Here is a 22,409-nt window from a genome sequence, read left to right as displayed (position 1 = left end):
AATAATCAGAGCAAGGTAAGAAGCAGCACCATGTTTTCAATCCCCTGTTTGTCTGTTCAGGACTCTAATTAGTTCCCTGGAACCTTCCCCTAAAAATGCAGTATTTTATTTATTGGCCCATCAGCGATGTAAATATGCAGTTTTTTATGTCCAAACAGGATGGATGTGCTCAGATAAAAAAGAAAGCCTGAAGAGCAGCTGCAGGCAATTTATTCTGAAAAGCAACCCTATTTGAAAGCTGTCGCGCATCACAAAAACCTTTAAAGTGAACTTTTCAAACAGAGAAAAATCCATTTTCTTTTCTGTCAGAAGATGCATGGATAGCATTCTCTTTTATGATATTAAAGAAAACACACATAATGAAAGAGAAGCTGAATTAACACCACTTATTAGAAAATCTGCTTTCTTTCCTGGAGACACTATATCTATTAAATTTATTCTCTGATAACTAACTTAAAAATGGATTCATGGTGGCTTGAAATAAGAGCACAAATGTAAGGTCAGAAAAAAATCTAAACGGGGAGGGGATCATATCAAGGATTAAAAGAGAGGCAGCTTTAACAACTATTCAAACCATGAAAAGTAGGTTTCAGTAGTTGACCCTGAACAACATGGGTTTGAACTGCACGGGTTCTTACATGAGGATTTGTTTCGGTAAGTACGGTATGGCACTGTAAATGTATTTGCTCTTATGATTTTCTTAATAACATTTTCTTTACTCTAGCTTACATTATTGTAAGAACACAACATATAATACGTAAAACATACAAAATATGTGTTAACTGACTGCTTCTGTTATTGTAAGCCTTCCGATCAATGGTAGGCTCTTGGTAGTTCAATTTTGGGGGAGTCAAAATTATATTTGGATTTTCAACTGTGTAGGGGATTGGTGTTCCTATCCCCCATGTTGTTCAAGGGTCAACTGTGTTGTACTTTAAAAAGTCAACTAACAACAAAAAGCCCTTCCAAAATAAACAAAACACCATTGCATTTTTTTACTTGACTATTTGATCTAACTTCCATGTTAAGCTATTTTGTCATTTAGTTTATAGGCAAATATCTTCTCTCTAAATGTCATAATCTCTGGAGACACCACTTATTGCCTTAGAGCTTGACATTAATAATAATGACCCAGAGCCAGTAAATGAAGTTCAAAGAGATCCAGGTTCCTTTGTTCACCCAGAGAGGATGAATTTATTTTAGAAATATCACCGTCAGAATGGTTCTCATCAATGGAGCAGGTCCGGGAGTGCAGACTGGGTGCATCTCTTCCCAAATCCATGGTCAGTGACCTCAAGTTGGGAACTTGACGTCAACCATTATGGGAATATGTACAACATGGACATTGGGAAAAATCAGGTTTTGTTTGTTATGAGGATCTAGGGTTAAACATTAACTGTGCACCACTGAATACAGCACCTAGAAAACAGTGTTCTGATTCAGAAAGGTAGTGAAAGGAAGTGATCAAATGTGCAATGTAGCATGAACAGAAAAGCACCCAGCCCTGATGAGTGTAGAAGAATGAAGGACTCAAAGATAGTAATGGCAGAGATGCCACAGCAAAGAAGGGAATGACTGAGACATTTGAAGAATTTGAGGCATCAATAAAGGTAGAGAATTCAAGAAAATATAAAGGCAAAAAGACACTCCAGAGAAAGCAAAAAACCAAACAGTCACCAGTGTAAAACAGGAAGCAGTGATCTAAAGAACAAATGAAATCATTTCTGAGTGGAACGTAAAGTAGGTAAGACTCTGGAAGCTATAAGAATATGATGAAAAAGGTTAGGTTTCTTTTTCTAATAAGATAAAAAATAAATGCAATCAGAATCTTTATAAAATGGAAGGTAAGACAGGAGGGAGGGAAAGAAAGAAGGAAGGAAGGGAGGGAGGAAGGGAGGGAGGGAAGGAGGAAGGATGGAAGGGAGGGAGGGAGGGAGGGCGGGAGGGCGGGCTGGAGGAAAGAAGACCAAATCAGTGATGCAAGGAATGGTTCAAAGATACCAAGCAAATTAGAATGGGGAGTTATTTTGAATGTAAATATGAATAAGCTATTCATTCTCCTTGACTGGCAGGGAGATTGGACCATTGGAACTATAGGAGAGAAATGTAACCCTAGTTCATACTTGGGGCTGCATGAATAATAGTCCATACTCATTATAATGTAATAATAATGTAATAATGTGTAAATGTAAATAAATGTAAATGTTGCTTACTGGATTATAGCTTTCAGAATCAAATTGTAGAAAGTTTGGAAGTCTTCATTATGGTTATGGAACAAAATGTAAGTGCGATTTGACCATATAAAGCATATTTAACAAGAGTTGGGAAAGGCTTAATGTTCTGCATGTATGGCAACGGGCATGGAGTGTGCTTTAAAGTTCTTTCTGTAGGGTTAGGTATTTCCTTTTACCAGGCTCCAAGGTGGGAATATTCCCTATAAATCTATGAATCATTAACTGCAACCCACATTAACCACACACACCGATAGCTCAAGAAATATTTCTGCTTCCTTATTTTATGCTCATACAAATAGGAGTACCTTTAAAATACAGTAACTTTCTTATTAATCCATATATTATATTTAATGATTCACATGGTATTTTGCTTAATTGCTCGTAATTATTACGGATCGTGAAAATTAATTTATACTTAATTAAAGAGCTGTAAAAAGTCCAGGCGACCAAACATTTCCCTGGGCATTTACCTAGGCTGGGTCTACACAATAAGCTTCTGCCCAAACAAAAGCTGGGTTAGGATGTTCATTCTTAAGGAGTGAGTACCCTTGGAGATTCAACTTCTCAGGAAGAAAAGTGAGCTGGCGTTTGCTCCCATTCCCCTTGGACTTTTCCCCTGATCACTGGAGGCAGACACAATAAAAAAGATCAAAACGGGGTTTTTCATGTTGGCAGAATCATAAGAAAGCATTTGATCAATCCATAGTTTCATAGAAGACTGTGAAATTAAAGCATATTGTATGACTGATATTCTCTCTGTATAACCTCTAGCCTAGGGATTCATGAAGTCAGTATTTTATAACCATGAAGGATCCAATCTTTCCTTAAAGTGGGACTTTAAAAGCTCTAATTAACATTCCTATTAGCTAAATTGATATATCTCAGGGCATTTCAAGTAAGTTTTGAGTTACTAGAGTAGGTTTCTTTATGTCTAGAAAATCCATGTAGCCCTCCTCTCTACCACCATCATCCTTGCTTCCTTTGCTCTAAAATCTCATGGCTACTCAACTCCCAGAGGACTTTTCATGCTTGGAGGTGATAATGCCCAACTTGTACGCTCACAGACCTGTCCTAGGCCAAATTACGGTCTTATATTTCAAGCTATACTTTGTGGATATTTTTCATGGCTTTAAAAAAGAATCAATAGCATTTATATCATATTCTGTCTCAGAGCCATGTCACAAAGAGTTCTAACAACTTGGAGATTTACCACTATGCTAAAGCAGATGCTACTCCAGAGAAGTTTCTATGTGTTTGCAGACAGGTAACCAAGCCTTAGGAGGTACACAAACTTCTAGTGGATCCAAGAATTCTAGATACAGCCTGCTCGTGATTTTGTTCATCCAATAAAGACAGGAATAATGTTAAGGGCCTCACAATTTCTGCCTGGTTTTGTATTATCTTCGGTAGGGGTAGATGGCAAAGGTTAATCCATTGAATCCAGAAAACAACCATTTAGTGAAATCAAGTTTAATATATCACCTCCTTTTTCTGTTGCTTGATTTTTGGTACCCTCTCCAGTGGCTGAATAGCCATTAGTGTTTATGTAGCTTGATGTGGTGGAACCGTGAATGCTAGAGGGAGTATTTTCTTTAATGCCAGGTGTGACTGTTTAAGTTGTTCCTCGAACTAACTTTACTAGGACTTCTCACAAACCTTCTTGCACCCATAGGAAGCTTTCTTCCCAGAAAAACTCATTGAAATAGTATTAAAATTCAAAACTTGTATTGTAGGTATTAGGATTTTGATGTAAATAAACAGAGTTTTAAGTCCACAGAAGTAGCTAGAAAGCTCTAGCAACAAGGAATAATGGAAAGGAAGGGATAACTATTTCCAGTACATATAGTAAGATACATATCATATATCTCAGTACTATCCTATTTGGAATGAAAATATTATGAATAAGCCTTTATTCTTTGCCTAGCTAAAACCATTTTCATGTCAATAATGAGGAAAATTACTTGGGCTATGTGATATTTAATGATCAATAGCAATATTCAGCACTCACGTAGCAGTTTTTATTTTCAAGTCACTCTATTAACCAAATTCAAGATACTCTGACTTTTTCAAGAAGAATTAATTGAAAAGAGAATTGGTAGTAGTTGGTCTTTCTAGAGTTCATAGTATGCTTTGAATGGCAGGCATTACAAAAACCACATGATACCCGATCATATATGAAATTATTAATGAAATGTAATGCAGAAAGACTGGAGAGAGAAGCATAAAATGTTTCAAAAATACTTTTAATCTAATCATAAGAATGTCATTGGTGATTTCTTTTTAAATTTAGTTTTTTGAACCTGAAACCAATGATTTTTTTCTTTCATGTAAATTCATTCATTTGTTCAGTATGTACCACTTCACAATTGCTAGGACATAGGCTCTAAGGGTATAAGGATAAACGGCAGAAGTCTTGGACTGGAGAAGTAGTTCCTACTCTAGTGGGGAAGAAAGACACAGATCAAGTAATTATAATAAAACATATATACTGTGGTACAACAGTGTTCAAAGAGCTATAGGAACACATGGAAAAGTGTTTTAACCTCTGCCTGGTGTGACCAGCATGTTTAAGACATCTCTACAAAAAAGGTGGCTATTGAGCATGGTTCCCAAAGAATGGTCAAAATTTTTCAAGCAAAGAAGAGTCGGGGCAATTAAATTAACAACGAAAAAGCATAATGAAAGAGCAATGAATTAAAGCAATCAATTAAATAATTAAACAATTTGTTAAATTAATTGAAGAATAATGAAAGCAAAGGGTACAGCAGAGCATTTCAGAGGGCCATAAAATGTCAATTTTAGTTCCACTACATTTATGTCCACTTTCAGAAATTTATCTTAATTGGACAAGTTGAGGCAACATTGCATAGTGTTAGGTACACAGACTCTTGAAACAGACCGGCTGGTTTCATAATCCTGACTCTGTCACTAATTAACATGTGATCCTGGGCAATATACTTAAATTCTCTGTGTCATGGCTCCTCATCTGCAAAATGATAGAATCTATTTCATCATGTTGTTTTGTAGACTGAATGAGTTAATATTTATATAAGACGCTTATATATGTGCCTGGTGTACATGTATACACACACATATCACACACACGTGTGTAACATGTGTGTGTGTGTATATATATGTACATATTTGCTCATATAAGGATGTTCACAAAAATGATGTTCATAATGAAGGGGGATAGAAAACTACGTGTTCAATATTATGAGATATTAAAAGTATATGTTGATAAAGTGAACCACTACGTATCCATACAAAAGAACGTAGATCAATATGTATGGATTTAAAAAAAAACTGATCATAATATATTACGTAGGACAAAATCATGTGTACATATGACATTCTACTTGATAAAAAGAAACATATCTAGTCATTCAATCAACATATTTTGAGACCCTACTAGGCATATGAAATGCTTGTGTAGCTATCCATGTAAATCTGTGTGTAGAAACGTACAACATTAAATCCACCTGTCCAAATTGTAACCGAGTAGTAGAATCTTGGTCATTTAAACATTATTGCTATCGAAGGTTTTCTAAAAATTTTACTCAACAAACTTGGATTACTTAAGAAGAAGATTTGTGCTTTCTCCCACCATCTCTCTCTCTCCCACTCTCTATCTCTCTTCCCCTCTCATTCTATGTCAGTGTACACATGCCTTTTACCTTAATCCACACTATGAGATACATTTTACATCGACAGCATACATACTGAAACAAAACATCAAGAAGCAATGTTTAATCTTATGCATGCCGTAGTCTGGTCTATTCTATTGTGTCTCATTAGCAGTGCAAGTCTAAACCAACTAAATTGATTTCCAGCCTACCAGTTGGCCAAGAATTGTAGTTTGCTAACACTGGTATAGCACACATGCTGTGGAAGGTGCTTCATCAGGGGACGATGAAGAGCAAGGTGTGCCTGGCTAAAGAGTTTGTGATTTCCCTTGTTAAGAGGCCATTAAAGGTTTTATCTCATGCATAAAGGAGTTTCATAAAGAGTCTGATGCTTTAGAAAACCCCTCTATCAGAGGTTTGAAAGTGTTTTTATCCTGTTTTGTAATGGGAGTAGGGAGGTAATGGGGGTAAAGATAAAACTTGGATTGAAGGTGGGGCACATGGTGGAAGGTATTGCAATTTTCACATGAGAGATGATGGAACCCTGAACAAGAAGTAAGACAAGGGAAATCAGAACAGAGACAGTGTGGAAATATTCAAGAATGAGAATTTAATGGCCACTTATATGGGAGAGGTGAAAGATAACCCAGGTCAACTTGGCTTACATCTTTGCTCTGACCAAAGAAAAGTGGCTGGGTGGACACTGTTACAATTATTGAAAGTGAGGAAGAAAATTACAGTTTTGAAGCTGATGTGTTTTAATTACTTACAGATCTTACAGAGAATCAGATGACATATTCCAACTGTGGTCTTTCCCTATCCCTTTTCCTTTTTTTTTTTTTTTCAAAGACGGATTACAACCTAGTGTGGATGGTCCACTGGTCGATCATGCCCACTGATACTACCTCAAAGCAAGGAACTGAGAACTTTGCCACTGAACTCAATACAGGTATGGAGATCCCCTCTTCTCTATCAGAATGTGCACAAAAGTCGATTTAGGTTAAGCCAAAAATAATTTGAATAACTGAAATAATAGTAAGAATTGGGCAAAAAACATGCTCTAAGGAAACCTAGTACCTACTAAAAATAACTTCTGGGTTACCTACTGTTAGGGATTTTTTAAAACACTACCCTTCTTATATCAACCCAGTTAGCTTAGCTAAATATACAAAATTTCAAGCTCCGGGGTATAATTATAAGAAACGAGCTTCTTATAATTAAGTAAACTTTTAAAATGCTTTGGCAGCAAACATTTTTAAAAGGATTCTTATATTTACCGATAGGTTCTTTTATTAAAAAAAAAGATTTTTATTTATTTGAGGGAGAGCAAGATCAAGAGAGATGACAGAGGGAGAGGGAGAAGCAGACTCACCACTGAGCAGGGAGCCAGACACAGGACTTGATCCCAGGACCCCGAGATCGTGACCTGAGCCAAAGGCAGACGCTTAACCGGCCACCCAGGCACCCCTTTACCAATAGATTCTTATCTGGAGAGTGGTTTTCATACTTGTTTTCTAGCGTTGCAGACACTGATACAGATGCAAGACAAACCCATGCCATGAAGAAACTAGGGGGAGGATATTCTCGTTCTTTCTTTCACATGAAGTCAATACTCTGAGTAAGAATTCCACAAAAATTAGCCAGAAGAGATTAATCTGTTAGTATTTGTTCAAGGATGTCCCTTGACCTCTGAACAGTGTGATTTCATCATTGGATTCAGCGGCTAAGTATCCTTCCCCTGCCAGAAATTATCCCACAGCCTAACTCCTCCAATTTTGCCAAGCAGAAGCTGACCTTAAAAAATGCAGTTCCAGTCCATGAATAGCTCAAGCTAGGAATAAGGCAACTATTTTAGCAAAAGCCCAAAGTGTCAATTTGTTACAGAACAGTGATTGAAGATTGAATTTCAATCCTCCATGGAGCCATAATGGATCCAAGAACACTAAAGTTGAACCCCCTAGGCTGGGTGACCTATACAATCCCACAAACAGCTGGCAGGAACATGCCTGCCGTGGCATTTAAGAGTCCCATGGAGGTTTTACTTAAATGGCAACCCAGCACGAGAAGCCAGAAGAGAGGGTTATGGGCCAAACGTTTCTTTAAGGGCCTTTGCGCATTTTTATTTGTAGTAGAGACCACCTGCAAGAAAGCTTTCTTTAAAGAATTCCTTTAAAGTATACATTTTCAGCAAGAAGTAGATTTTTCATTTAGGAATGAAATTAAATGTTTCTTCTTTAGAAAACAATATAGGAAAAAGAACTTGAACATGTCAAAGCATCGATGCTATAGAGAAGCTATTCTCATTTGAAAATTAGAGTGTACAATGAACATTTAAGCAATAAACAGTTGATGGTGTTAAAGTAGGTTAACGCTATCAACTGTTTCTTTTTCTTACTACGGTTCTCTTTGCTTTTCTCCTGTTCTTCTGAACGCACTATGTAGCAGCTGCTTGAGTATCCTGCTGCTGTCCATATTCTGGGAAGGGTGCTGGTAGGTTCTGCAAACTGCTGACAGTGGAACATATCCTTGGTGGTAGAACTAGTGAAAACCTCAGACAACAGACAACGTTTGTTGTCTGTCTTCTTTACAGCTATTACTGCCCAATAGCTATGACCTAATTTGGTGAGATGGTCTTCATTAACTTGATATGGGTGTCTTTCATCTTCAAAGTTTCAGGGGACAAACTGATTTAACCACTTTTTAACCATGCTCATACTTTTTGGACATAAAGATGTTTCTCAAAGAATCAGCGAAGCTTGATCAGCCTCTTAGTGCCCAGGGTTTTAGATTGTAAGTGTACGAACAGACTAAATAAAACAGAACCTGTCCTATGATCTGTCTTCTAGGCCCCTTAATAGTGACAGGGGTTGAGTAAATGATAATTTTATGCACTCTGATGCAGCTATGCCGACCATACAGAGATAAATTTCCAACATCTTGAGCTTTTATCTCAGCCCCACTCATTCCCTTGCTTCTACTGAGGATCCATATTTGTAAAGTTCTTTGAAGGAATAATGCTTTTCCCCACCATTTATGTACAGTTAACATAATTACTATTCCATACTGGGCCTTAACATGTTATTATTACAGAACATATTTGTGATACTTTGACCTTTGTCTCAAAGAGTTTTATATTTTAAAATAAAAGGACTATTGTTTTTACAAATCTATTTCCATTTCTGATAAAGTTAGGGGAAAAAGAGAGAGCTAATATTTGCCTGTCACCGACTGTATGGTAGCTATTACATTTTGTATCATATACCTTATAGTATTCCCTCTGAAGAGGGTATTTTTGCTTTCATTTTACACAGATTTAAGGGGCCACTAATACACTCGAGAATCAACGTGAGAACCTAGCTCAGTCAGGCTCCAGAGTCCAGATATTTTACACCACATGGCCTTGCCCTGAAGGTTTATATTAATTACTACATGGCTTAACTATTTCATTAAATATATATATACAGTTTATAAAGTGTACAGACATTTTCTCATTTGTGTCTGCTTCATGAATTTATTTTCTAATCTGTGGTAGCAAGGTTGTATGAATAAATACAATAATTTCTAGGAAGTAATTCAACAAAACAGGTAAGATTTTTCTCTTGAAGGAAGATGGAGGAGGCATACTTTTCTGTATGTTAAGTACATCTACAAACCTGAGACATCACATTTTAAACAAACGTAAGACCCTAAAAAGTGGAGAGAAGAAGGTAGATCAGTTAGCAATCTGAGGAATGATGAGATAGATGGTGATTTCCCTGGGTTTTCTTTTTGCTGCCTATACCCCAGACTTGGAATTACAAAGCTGGTAAGTCAGAAATGCCAGTGGGTGCAGATAAAAAAAGTCCTTGAAAACTTGTTCTCTCTAGCCCAAGGACCATGAAAAGGGCAGTGCTAGCTCAGTAAGAGAGAAAAAGTTGGGGCAATAACCACTCTACTCCAGTCAAACACCACACACACACACACACACACACACACACACACACAAAGTGCAGCCGCTCCCTCAGTGATGCCAAGAAAGCTGAATGAGAAGCCTATAATTCTGCCCTAGTGAAAATGTAATAAGGCAAGAATGGTGTCAGAGAGTACAAATAGAGAGTTGAGACTTTCATCCCTGCCAGCCAATAATGGGTGCTCTCCACCCTGGAGTGACCCTGCTGACCACATGGGGAGCTAGAACTTCTACTCTTACCTGGCAGTGATGAGGCATCTCTCCCTTTGAAAAGTAGTGGAGAATTTGGGCTTTCACCCATGCCCAGAGTTAATGAGGGTATTCCTACCATGGTGCCAGTGGAGATGAAACTCCCATTCACACCTAGCAGTAAAGTGGTATCAGTGGTCTGAAAGAGAAATCTGTATTTCCACTTCCACCTGGAGGTTGCCCCACCCTCTTCTCTTGCTGGAGCAGCATCACCAAAAAGACAGTTAAAACAGAAGGTTTAAATAAGATCCAGAGTCTCATAACATAATATAAAGTTATCCAGGTTTTAAAGTCACTTGTCATACCAAGAACCAGGAAGACCTGTGAAAAAAGACAAATAATAGATGCCAACACCAAGAACAGAGAGATGTTAAAGTTATCTGACAAAGACTTTAAAGCAACCATGTTAAAACGATTCAATAAGCAATTATAAGCATATTTGAAACAAATGAAAAATTAGAAAACCTCAGCAAAAAATAGAAATTCTCAGCAAAGAAATAGGAGATATAAAGAACAAAATGGAAATTTCAGGACTCAAAATATAATAAATAAAACAAAAAGCTCAGTGAATGAGCTCAACAACAGAAAGGAGAGGACAGAGGAAAGAAGCAATAGAATGGAAACTAGAACAATAAAAATTACTCAGTTTGAAAACCATAGAGAAAACAGATTGAAAGAAAAATGACCAGAGACTCAAGAGCCTGTGAAACTATAATAAAATATTTAATATCTCTGTCACTGGACTCCCCAGTGGAGTGGACAAGGAGGGTGAGACTGAGAAAACATTTGATGAAGTAACGGCCGAAAACTTCTCAAAGCTAGCATGAGAAATAAACCTAGAGATTGAACAGGTTGAGTGAATCTCAACCAGAATAAATCCAAAGAAATCCATGACAAGATGCATCATAATTAAACTTCTGAAAACTAAAGACAGGTAAATTATCTTGACAGCAGCCAGAGTAAAACAACACTTAAATTATAGGGGAAAATAATTTTAACAACTCATTTAACACAAGAAATGATGGAAGCCAGAACAAAGTAGCACAATACTTTCCAAATACTGAAAGAAAAAGAACTGTCAACTGAAAATCTCATACCCAGCAACAATACCCATCAGGAATTTGTGGAAATCAAGACATTTTCAGAAAAAGAATAATCAAGAAAATTTGTCATCAGCAGACTTACCCTAAAATATTGGCTAAAGGAAGCTCTCTAAACAGAAAGAAAATGATCAAAGAAGGAATCTTGAAACATCAGGAAAGAAGAAAGAACACAATAAGCAGAAATACCAGTAAATAGAATAGGCCTTCTTTCTCCTCTTGAACTTTCTAAAGTATATTTGATGATTGAAGCAAAATTTATAACATGGTTGTGGTTCCAAATATATGTGGAAGAGATATTTAAAATAATTATATTATTAAAGGGTAGGGTAAAGGGGGAAAAAATGAGGTCAGGTTTTTATACTTACCTGAACTGGTAAAATGATGACACCAATAGATAAATTATGTCATCCCAAGAGAATCCACTAAAAAAGCCCTACATAGAGATATACTAAATGACACAATGGATAAATCAAAATTGAATTCCAAAAAATGTCCAAGTAACCCACAGGAAGTGAGGAAAAGAAAACAGAGAAATGAAAAAAAGTGATAAACAAAATACAAAATAAAATGTTAGAATTTCAATCCTTAATATATTAAGAATCACATTAAATGTAAACGGTCTAAATATATCAATTAAAAGACAGAAACTGGCAAAGTGGATTAAGAAACATGACCCATCTGCATATCATCAATTAAAAACTTACTTCGAATAAATGACATAAGTATATAACTGGCCTTATTTTTTCCAATTCAAACTGAGAATCTTTGTCTTTTAACTCAAGCATTTTGTCCAATTATATTTAGTGTGATTAATGATATGTTTGTATTGATTTTATTATCCTGGTTTTGTATTTATTTTTCTTGCCATTTCTACGCTTCTTTTTTCTACTTTTTTTCTTTTGGAATGATCGTTTTTTTCCCTTTCTATTTTCTCCCCTTATTAGTTTCAAGTGCATAGACTTTACTTCTTTATTTAAACAATTACACTAGACTTCTTAGCATATACATATATAAGTTATCAATGTCTACAGTTAATCATTATCTTTCTCTTCTTCCCAAACAATGCAATGGTGTTAGAATACTATAATTCCCAAAATAACAATTTTTATGTATAGTTTTCTATATTGACATTATTATTATTATTATTATTATAGTATTATTATTATTGTTTTATTCAGTCAATGTTTGTATCTGATTTTTCCATATATATATATCATCTTCCTCTTCATCAATTATTCTTGTCTCTAAGACTCTTTCTCTGGAAAAAGTTATTTTTTTCTCTGAAAAAAATACTTTCAATTTGTTAAATGAGGGCATCTTGGTGGCAAACTTGTTCCCATCTTCTTCACCTGAAAGTATATTTATTTCATTCAAATACTTAAAAACAATGTCAATTAAGTATATTTCACTTTCTGCACATTAAAAAAATATGCTGGATCACAGTTGTGCTAGTAAGAAGTGAGCTAATTACTTTTCCTCTGAACACAATGTCTCCTTCCTGCTCCACCCACAGATTTCAAAATCTATGTTCTTGAAGTTTGATGATGGATTATAATGTCTCTTTGTTTGGGTATCTTTTAATTTATCTTTCTTGGTAACTTTTGGTTTTCCAGCTTCTGATGATTGGTGTTTTTCATCAGTTCTGAAAACTTCTCAGCTAAAATTCTCTTCAAATACTTACACTTGTCCTATTCTGTTTCTCTTTTTTTTTCTACCAGAACTCCATACAGGCACATAGAACTCATTACATCTTCCTCTTCCTCTTCTACATTTCCTAACTCTTGTTTTTTTCTACTGCATTCTGTATAATATCCTCAAAAATATTTTCCCATTCATCATTTCCCCCATTATTTTGAATTTTCTAAACTCATCCATTGAGTTTTTAAAAATTAATATTATATATTTTTATTTCTGTTAATTGTATATGGTTCTTTTTTCAAAGATGCTCATTTTGCTCTTTCCATACATCACATCTGTCTTTGACTTCTTTGAGGATATTAATTTTTACTTATTTCATATTCTACCTCTGATATCTTTGTGGGTTTAATTTAGCTTGCTTATTCCAGTTTGCTTTTTCTATTGCTTTACAGGTATGATGCCTTGGTTCTCTGTATATTCTGAATTGTTGATTTTGAGTCTAGTTCCTGGGAACTTTACCTGTGGGAAATTTTGTTATTTGTTTTGAAAGTAGATAACCTCCAAAAGGATTTTTATTTGCTTTTGGATTTTCATTTGTATTTGCCAGGTGACTTGAGACACTAATAGCTTCCTACTATTTGAATTTAAATTCTTTGCTTATAGATTTTCTGGATCACCCAAGAGGTGTGAATTTAGCTTACAAACCCATGTGAGGACTAATCTACTTTTATGAACATTCAGGACAAATTTTTATGTTTTTCCATGTAGTACCAGGATTGGAAGCAGACAATTTTACTTCTCTTTGGGTGGGTGGGGCTTGGATCTGGTTCTCACCTTCACTTTGAAACTGTAGCTTTTTGGGGTTCCAGCTCTATGAAAAGTTTCTTCTATTAAACTCCTAGCTTCGGTGGTCCTTAGAGATTAATCTCATTTTCACTGTTCTTTGAGTCTTGGAAACTGAAGCTCAGGTTTAGAAAAACTTAGTTTCTTGTTAGTTCATTAATGCAATTAAAACATTTTTAAATCTGGCATTTACAGTTGTTTCTAATAGCAGTGATGTTCAGGAAAATTATTCTATCCTGTTGCCAGAAATAAGTCTTCCAAAGATGTTTCTGATCTCAAGTATTATATTGCCTCTATTACATGTTCCTCTTATGGAATTACAAAGAAAAACGTCTTATTTTAAGGAAACAAAATTCTGCTGGTATGTTTTATTAGGACACTACTGACATAGGTCATCTTTTTGTTTTGAGACAAAGTGGAAAATTGCACTCATCTAGTTCTCCAGCAAGTGGTTTTTACTGTTTCATACCATACATTAGGACAAATAAAAGTAGAAGTCTTCTTTTATAACAGTGATTAAGATCTGATTTTTCATTATTAAGCTATGTGTTTTTAGAAACTCATGGATCAGACTGTGTTAAGTATAAAAAATACTGCATGTTCTTTCTTATTACATAAACATTAAAGGGCAAAACTGTAGCGTGAGATATAAGGTTTCAGTAATCCAGGGCTGGGGTCAGCTGATGTTTTTATCAGGTAGCATACATACAAGGAATATAGCAGTGTTTTGCATCTGGTGGCTGTATGATAAATATTTGTCAAATAATATTCTCTTCAGAGAAAGGATAATTTTTTTTTTTTGCAGTGAAAATATTCAGTGGGCAATCTTGCTTTAAATCATGATAGATGTAAATAAAATGGGTATTTACATGAGTTGACTAAAATAAGGGCAATGGTTTGACAGGTGAAGTGGGGCAGTATATTATTTTAACTTGGGACATAAGGGAAATAAGGAGACAAATAATACGATGATTTTAATGGTATATTTTTGCATGAACATGATCAAATGGTAATGGAAGTCTTCAAGACATACACATGACGTTCTTTCCTGAACTGTTGAATTCTATATAACCTTTACATGGAAGGAGATTTGGGGATCTTATTTCTTTGTCTCCACCACAACCACCACCATCTGTTTTTCCTCTTATAGCTATCTCTCCATGGCAACACATATTGATTTACCAGCATGATTGCAATTGTATGGCCAACTTTATGGAACCCTGTCCTGGCAACCACGAACCCTGCAATTTTCTCTTTCTACCTTTGCATTCAGAGTCACCTTCTGGTGGCTGTGTTGCTGCATTTTAGGGCACACCACATAGAGGGGAGAGGTGGTGTTTTTTAGTCAAAGGGGCTTTTTATCTCAGCAGCCATCTCAGGGCCAGAACTTCTCCAGCAGTTCTTTTGTGGAAGTTAAGGCCTGACTGGCAACTGCAAGTGTACATACTTGTCAACAGCATTAACTGAGATTTTAACATATCAAACCAGACAAAAGAGAAGCAGGGCAGCTGGCATCAAGTTCAGAAATAGCATGTTTCTTTTTCCTTTGTTCTGCACAGTGCCATTCAGAATACAGCTTAATGAGAACTGGATGCTTCTTTAGTCACTGAATATTAACAGCCATAGTAACGGAAAATGTGAATGAACTGCTTATCAAGACTGGACTCTCGTTCATCTTTATGGTTCAACTAAGAAGAGCATGCAGGCGTTACATTATGACAGATTGCCAATACAAAGGAATCATTAAACTCTCCGGAGTCCGCATACTGTTTTTATTCTAGTAACTACTAAGTTAATCAAAATAAGTCTTCTTTAAATAAATGAGAAAAAGAAGGCATCTGTGGAAAGTAAAATGTAGGACATATTAGAAATGAATATGATATGTGAATGCAGCTCAGTGTTCAACAAAGTCCTTGCTCTTTATTTCCTCAGTGATTGTACATCTGTTGCACCATAATATTTAGAACATGTTGAAATCAATAGTTGGATGTTGAATACATGAATTTTGTCCTGGATCAAGGCATAAGAAACTCAATAGAAATACCCACATCCTCAACCACTTTGGTATTTTGCACGTGGTAAGACTTGATTAAACACATTGGCAAAGGACTGTGATCAAAAGTTCGTTCTTCGACCCAAATGGAGTAAAGGTAGACTGAATGTTTCCAAGAGAGAGGTGACTCAAGCCAAAGATGCAGGATCAAATAAAATGTACATAGCTAGCAAGATCTCTGATGTAAGGTTTATCTACCAATATTTCAAGAGTAAGCATGTTTGACACATTTCCCATCTGACTTCTGCATGCAAAAGTCTTCTTGCAGAAAGTCCTGGCACTGTGATTGCTTGGTTTTTACAGTGATATACCCCTGTTGTCTCTGAATGCAACTCAAATTACAAACTCATTTCCAAAGATCCTAAAACACCTGTTGGAACATAATAGCTTTTTGTCCTCTCTGACCTTTGCAGGCTGAGTTAAAAATCTGTAAGTCAGTAGCCAGCCTTTTTCCAGCACCACACACTCAAACAATACGATACTAATTTCTCTCGTTTTTAAAGAGTCTTCCTTATTTTTCTCTTTTATATAATTGCTAAGGCACAGACAAGCACTATTTTCACAGCTCCTTTGTTTTCCCTCTTCAGCATAATTCAGTTGCACTGATATTTCAAATGAAGCTAGTTTGTAGGTAACCAACAAGAGTAACGAATACCAAAAACTCTCTGGTGGCAAAACTTTCTGTTCAAATTACAGAAGTCCTAACGAAAAAGATACCAAACTCAAGTGAAGTTGGGGAGTATAGAGACTCAACTTTTGCACTTGCGTCTGCCAATTCATCCCATTACCCCCTATCCACTAGGGAGGAGAGCATTTGAAAAGTACTAATGGAGATGATGAAATTTTATTTACACATTCCAGAGTAGCCACCAATAGTTTTCTCTTCCTCAAATCATTATTCACTATGGGACTTTGCAGCAACAATTCAATATAAAAATGTTTTCTTCTCTACTCTTTGTGAAGGACTGAGTATGGGACAGAGTCCATCCAAAGTTCACAGTTAAGTTGAGGAAATAGGCAAATAAATCAGCCATACAAATACTGTGGAACAGTGGAGGGGAGGAAAAAAGAGCAGCACGATGACATCAGGATCCCAGCAGATCTCCAAAGTGCTTCTGGGACTCCAAGGTCAGGTTTTATAAACATAATAAGGAATTTATATCATTCTCCTTGCACCAACCAAAGACATGTCTGATCTGTTCTTCTATATTCTCCCCCCTCCCCACTTCTGATACAAAGGCAATCCTGTTCTAAGAATATGTACAATCTCTTACAATGTATAGCACACCTAATTTTCTAGGAACACCAAAGTCCTTTTATCTGTATAAAATGCAATGCTCATTTGGCCTCAGAGAAGTTTAATAAATATTTTTCCTTGAGCATCTTACTCTTTTGAAATCATTTCTACTCTCCAATTTTGGATAAACACTGTTTGAGCATTTTAAACTGTGTTTCATTATAGAGGATGTTTCAAATTCAAACTTCAATGCAGTCATTGTCAATGATGTTCTAGGAACCAATCTAGGCAATACCAAAAGATTTTTAAACAGAGAAATCATTATTTTCCTAAAAGGGTTGAAAACTTAGTAGGGATGAAAAGTCAAGTTCCCAAATGACAAAGCAGAATGAGATAAATGACGGAAGAGAGGTGTAAACCAAATGCTGTGCTAGTTCAAAGGAGAAGATGCAATTAAGATTCTTGAGTGTTGTCCAACATTTTTTCAAAAGGAAAAGAGGAGATGGTAGGAAAATAAAGAGGTGAACAAGTTTTAAAGGCCATGGTTTGGCAGCAAATAGTGAAGCAAAGGAGAAAGAGAAATATTTATCAACAAAAGTGACATGATTGAAGATTCTAGTGAAAGGGTAGTCAAATTGGACATGCAAACTATAATTATAAGTTTCTTATCATTTGTTGGTCTTCAACACTATTTCTTATCTCACTAGGAATAGCATTTGTTCATTCTTTAATTCACATATTCATTCTTTCAAAGAACTATATGGAGGGATCTGCTAGGCTCCAGAGGTACAAAGGGGAGCAAAAGGAGAGTGGTGTGCACCTCTCAAAACATGAGGATGTCATAACATATGTGTACAGGTGTGAGCGCATGGGTGCATTTGGATATGCAAATATAAACTCAAATATCTGAATAAAAATGAATTTGAAGACATTTATCTAGAAGTGCAGATCATTTAAGGGAGGAAAAAGACGGATGAAGAAAGAAAGAGAGAGAAACTGATAGAGGGAGAAGGCTGGGAGAGAGACAAGAAGTGTGTCCACCTACAGAAGAGAAAAGTTTCCATAAGCCAGTTTAAGAAAAAGAATTTGTCTTCTGCCATTACTCAAACTATTTCAATAAGGACTCATGCTGTCAATTTCTAGGCCGAAATTTTACTTCTCAGTAAAAATGCAAAAAGTTAACATGACCTTCCCAGCTGCTAGCTGATTTTACCTGATAACATCACTTTCAAATTTAACAGTTGTAGGCAGAAAGATGAAGGAACATACCTGTTATTGAGGCTAGATTTTACACAAGATGAAAACAAAGGCATGATTTTATCTTTTTTTTTTAATAGATGATTTATTTATTCGTCAGAAAGAGAAAGCGCACAAGCAGGGGGAGTGGCAGATGGAGGGAGAAGCAGGCTCCCCGCTGAGCAAGGAGCCTGATGCAGGACTCAATCTCAGGACCCCAGGATCATGGCCTGAGCTGAAGGCAGATGCTTAACTGACTGAGCCACCCAGGCATCCCAAAGGCACGATTTTAAATTAGAAAAAAATAACTTATGTAGTACAGAAGCCAAAAGAAGTGCAGTGGGGGAAAACACTACCCAATTGATTTAAGCATGTGAGAGTTTGGCTACACTCCATTTGATCAGGTGAATTCCTGACAGCCTATCATTCATTTTGCTGAGTGTCTGGATGAGGAAAGGATAAAATGAACAGGACAAGAGCTCTTCCATAAGGGCCCTGTGAGTTCCATCAAATTTTAGGGAATACTATAGAGTTTACAAGTAAAATGAAAGCATTAACATAATCTATAAAAATTTATTCACTCTTATAGTTAAATGTTTTCAAAATCTGTCTTTAATTTCTCTAAAGGGAGTCTTAGGTAGAGTGGGATTTTACAATTAAGTACATGGAGGGAAGCAAGAATGATGTCTAATGATAAGTAAAATATAACTCATTGTGGTTTCTTATATATAATTTATTGAAAACTGTAATATAAAAAAGGCATACTTTTAAGATGAAATTAACTCATCCATAATTAGCCTACTGTTTCCATTTTCCCATGTTCCTTTGTGTTATTTATTCATTATTTATATATTAAAAATTGTAAACACACAAAAAATGCATTGTTGCATCCAGTTTTTTTTCACTTAACATAATAATATAAAAATTTCATGCTGTTAGGGTTGCTGCAATTATTATTTCCTGAGGTACATTTTATTCCCCTGGATTGATATGCCATCATTTACTTTATATATTTATTCCGAAGGATTTTTTTTTCACTAGCATTCACTGAGCACTTGCAGGTGCCTGGTCCTGTGTGTGGTGGGTGGACACAGGAATGAACGAGTGCATGGCTAGTCCTTGGCCTTGGAGCAATGTGAGAACCCCACACTGAGGGAGCCATAGTGCTGTGAAGGCGGTAACCCTGGGCTTCCCTGAGACCCAACAGGTGAGTCACAGACTTGAAGCTGTGAAACACTGTTTCTTCAACATTACCATTTTTTCCTTTTAAAGATTTTATTATTTATTTGAGAGAGAGAGTACAAGAGAGGGAGGGAGAGCACGAGGAGGGGGAAGGGGCTGAGCAGGTTGCTGGACACAGGGCTCAATCCCAGGACCCCAGGATCATGACCTGAGCCAAAGGCAGATGCTTAACACACAGCCACCCAGGCGCCCCAGCATTACCATTCTTAACAAACATCCCCGCCTACTGTACTTACAGGTCAGCAAATTGTGAAATGTTTCAAGCAGTAAAATATTGACTATATTCAGTTCATTTATTAAAGCTCATCGCTAACTCTAGCGACTTTACTTTGTGACCTCATAAGGAATGAAGGAACTTTCAGACAAACTATGTTAATCATCTTTTTTTCATTGTAACAATTGGATTTCTGTTCACTCATGTGCAGGTGAGGGCTTGGAAGGGGAAGTTCCCTCAAGATGAACAACCCAAGGGATCACAGATGGATAGAGGTGTGTTTCTATCTTCAGCCACAATGAAAAGATTCAGAATGGAAGATTGCATTTACTCCAAGTGTGGGCTGCAGACCAGCAGCATCAGCAGCCCCCAGGAGCTGGGAGTACTGTAGAACCCTGGGCCTCACCAAGCCCAGCAGAAAAGGAACCCAGAACCCGTATCTGTACACGATCCCCAGGGACTTGTGTGCACATTCAAATTTGAGAAGCAGTGCCAACTTTGCGTGGACTGCATGCCATGGTGCCTGCCAACCCACGTGACAATGGAAACAACAACCCAGGATTCTCCTTGAAGCCTGAAGCTCAGTCATAGCCCATCTCTCACACATGTATTTGCTTGCTATCCTCTGGAAGAGCAATTTCTTGACCTGTGGACCGTAACCGAACTTGTGGCCGGGGCCATTTTAAGTAATGGTCATTTTACCAGCATTTTAAAGCAGAGTCAAACAATAGAAATGTACTTACTAACATCGTGGAATAGAGATTACTATTTCTCCTCACCGTCAGCCTACTGGCCTCTGAGTTTGCCCTTTTGATCAGAAGTGAAGAAGCAGGGAGAAGCCCTTGAGAGTCAACTAAAGCTGCCATAAGCCAGGACCTTATTGTTGCTAATTATTAGTGATTTTCCTCCTTACACAATGTTCTTTTAGTTACCTTCACTTTTGACAAACTCATACAGGAGAAAATTGAATCTGGAGGGCTGGAGAGAAGGAGATATGGTATCGGCGTTAACCGGTCAGGAGCTGCAAGAGGGAAATGCAGCCATGATCTCTCTAAGGACGGGGATGAAATCACCATGCTTCTAATGTAAGAAAATTTAGGCAGCTCGGATCAAGCACAGGTCACCAGGGACACTATCAAGTCATTCAAAATTTATGTGGTTGTAGCAACTGCTGGTGTCTTTTTTGGGCACAGTTGTAACTCATTAATGGCCTCATCCTCATCTGATTTCTTCAAGTGAGTACCTCAATCCATCTTTTAGACCTTAGACATCAGTCATGAAAAGGGTTGTGTCTGATGAAGGCTCAGCTGCACTAGGTCTTCAAAAACCCACTTCCTCCCTGGCAGCACACATCATATAATAGAATATTCATTGTTCACACAAAACCATATGCTGCATTGTCATGAATCCCATCATTCAATATTTAAAGCTGCAGTGGGTCCCCTGACACGCTCTCTCAGAATCCTGGGGATGGCATGCTAAGTGTAATGGCAAGATTTAAACATCTACTATTTCTTTTATTACTCTTTCCAATATTTTTAAGGCTTATGTTTCAATAGAAGTGAAATTATATAAAATATTTCACACAGAGGCAATCCAGAGACTTCTGATTTAAAATCGTGTCTGGTTCATACTTATGACATGACCTTTCCAAATTCACACAATGAGAATGATGAAGACACTAAGACAGTGAAAATTCAGAAAAGTGCAACACAAGCAAAGGGCTAATTGCAGGATCTGGAAGAAATCATCACTGATGTAACAAAAGGTACAATAAGTACCCACTTGTGCTTTGTCATTTGGAAACCAAGCAAAGCAGCAATTCTGTATATAGGTACCTAGACGTCACTTCTCCCCATCATTTCAGTATCTCATTATGTGCTGCTGTGACCAGGAATGCAAGATTCATAGCTACTCTGCTCTTTTAGGCAGCCAACGTACCACATCAGCTTTGCTCCCATAAGTAAGTTTTCCTACATTCATTCCAACTGCGATCCCCCAAAAATGGCCGGGATTGTAGTATGATTGGTCTGATGAAGGTCTTTTGACTCTTTTGCTCCGATTCTGAGATGGATATGGGCACACACACAATGCATTAATCTACTAGACAGAAGGAGAACACTGTAGACAGAAGGACAAGCCCTGGAAGCAGTGCATGCTGGGGAATGCAGCTTTCCTACATAGATTGCCAACAATCAGCAGCAAACAGCCTGTCTGCCTGCAAAAAATTCAGTCTGCAGGGATGCCTCAAGTCCAAGAAACATGTATTCAAATAAAAATTAGTATTTTGTACTGCTCAAATTGTCAAAACATTTAAAGATCGACAATATTCAGTATTGGTGGTGGTGTGAATAGTTAGGCATATTTATATATTATTGGAGTAACTCATACTGCCTTTTTCGGAAGGCAATTGGACCTTCCACTAATATTAAATATTTTTATGTCCTTTGGTAGAATAATTCTACTTTTAGGACTCTACCTGACTGAAAAGACTATTGTGTACACATATGAAAAATGGTTTGTGTGCAGATACATACAACAGTGTCGTATATAATAGTAAGAAACAATTGGGGTGCCTGGGTGGCTCAGTTGCTTCAATGTCTGACTCATGATTTCAGCTCAGGGTCCTGGGATGGAGCCCCGAGGCGGGGTTTACACTCAGTGAGGAGTTGGCTTCAGGATTTTCTCTCTCCCTCTGCCCCTTGGCTTACTTGCACACTCTTTCTCTCACTTTATCTAAAATAAATAAATATATCTTTAAAAAATATAGATAACAGAGAGTTAT

At 36.8% G+C, this 22,409-nt stretch overlaps 1 protein-coding gene and 1 long non-coding RNA gene across 2 annotated transcripts in view; one reads left to right on the top strand and one right to left on the bottom strand.

Moving 5' to 3' along the window:
* The window catches only part of NKAIN3 (sodium/potassium transporting ATPase interacting 3), a 592,671-nt gene that overhangs the window by 275,697 nt on the left and 294,565 nt on the right, over positions 1 to 22,409 (bottom strand). The window lies entirely within an intron of this gene.
* LOC123001980 (uncharacterized) lies at positions 1,437 to 21,925 on the top strand. The gene is made up of 4 exons (XR_006411409.3): positions 1,437 to 1,744; positions 6,710 to 6,809; positions 19,193 to 19,375; positions 19,836 to 21,925. It is a non-coding gene; the product is annotated as an uncharacterized LOC123001980 (long non-coding RNA).

The sequence above is a fragment of the Ursus arctos genome, unplaced genomic scaffold (assembly GCF_023065955.2).
Source record: "Ursus arctos isolate Adak ecotype North America unplaced genomic scaffold, UrsArc2.0 scaffold_6, whole genome shotgun sequence".
Lineage (NCBI taxonomy): Eukaryota > Metazoa > Chordata > Mammalia > Carnivora > Ursidae > Ursus > Ursus arctos.
This window is presented reverse-complemented; position numbering and strand designations above follow the sequence as displayed.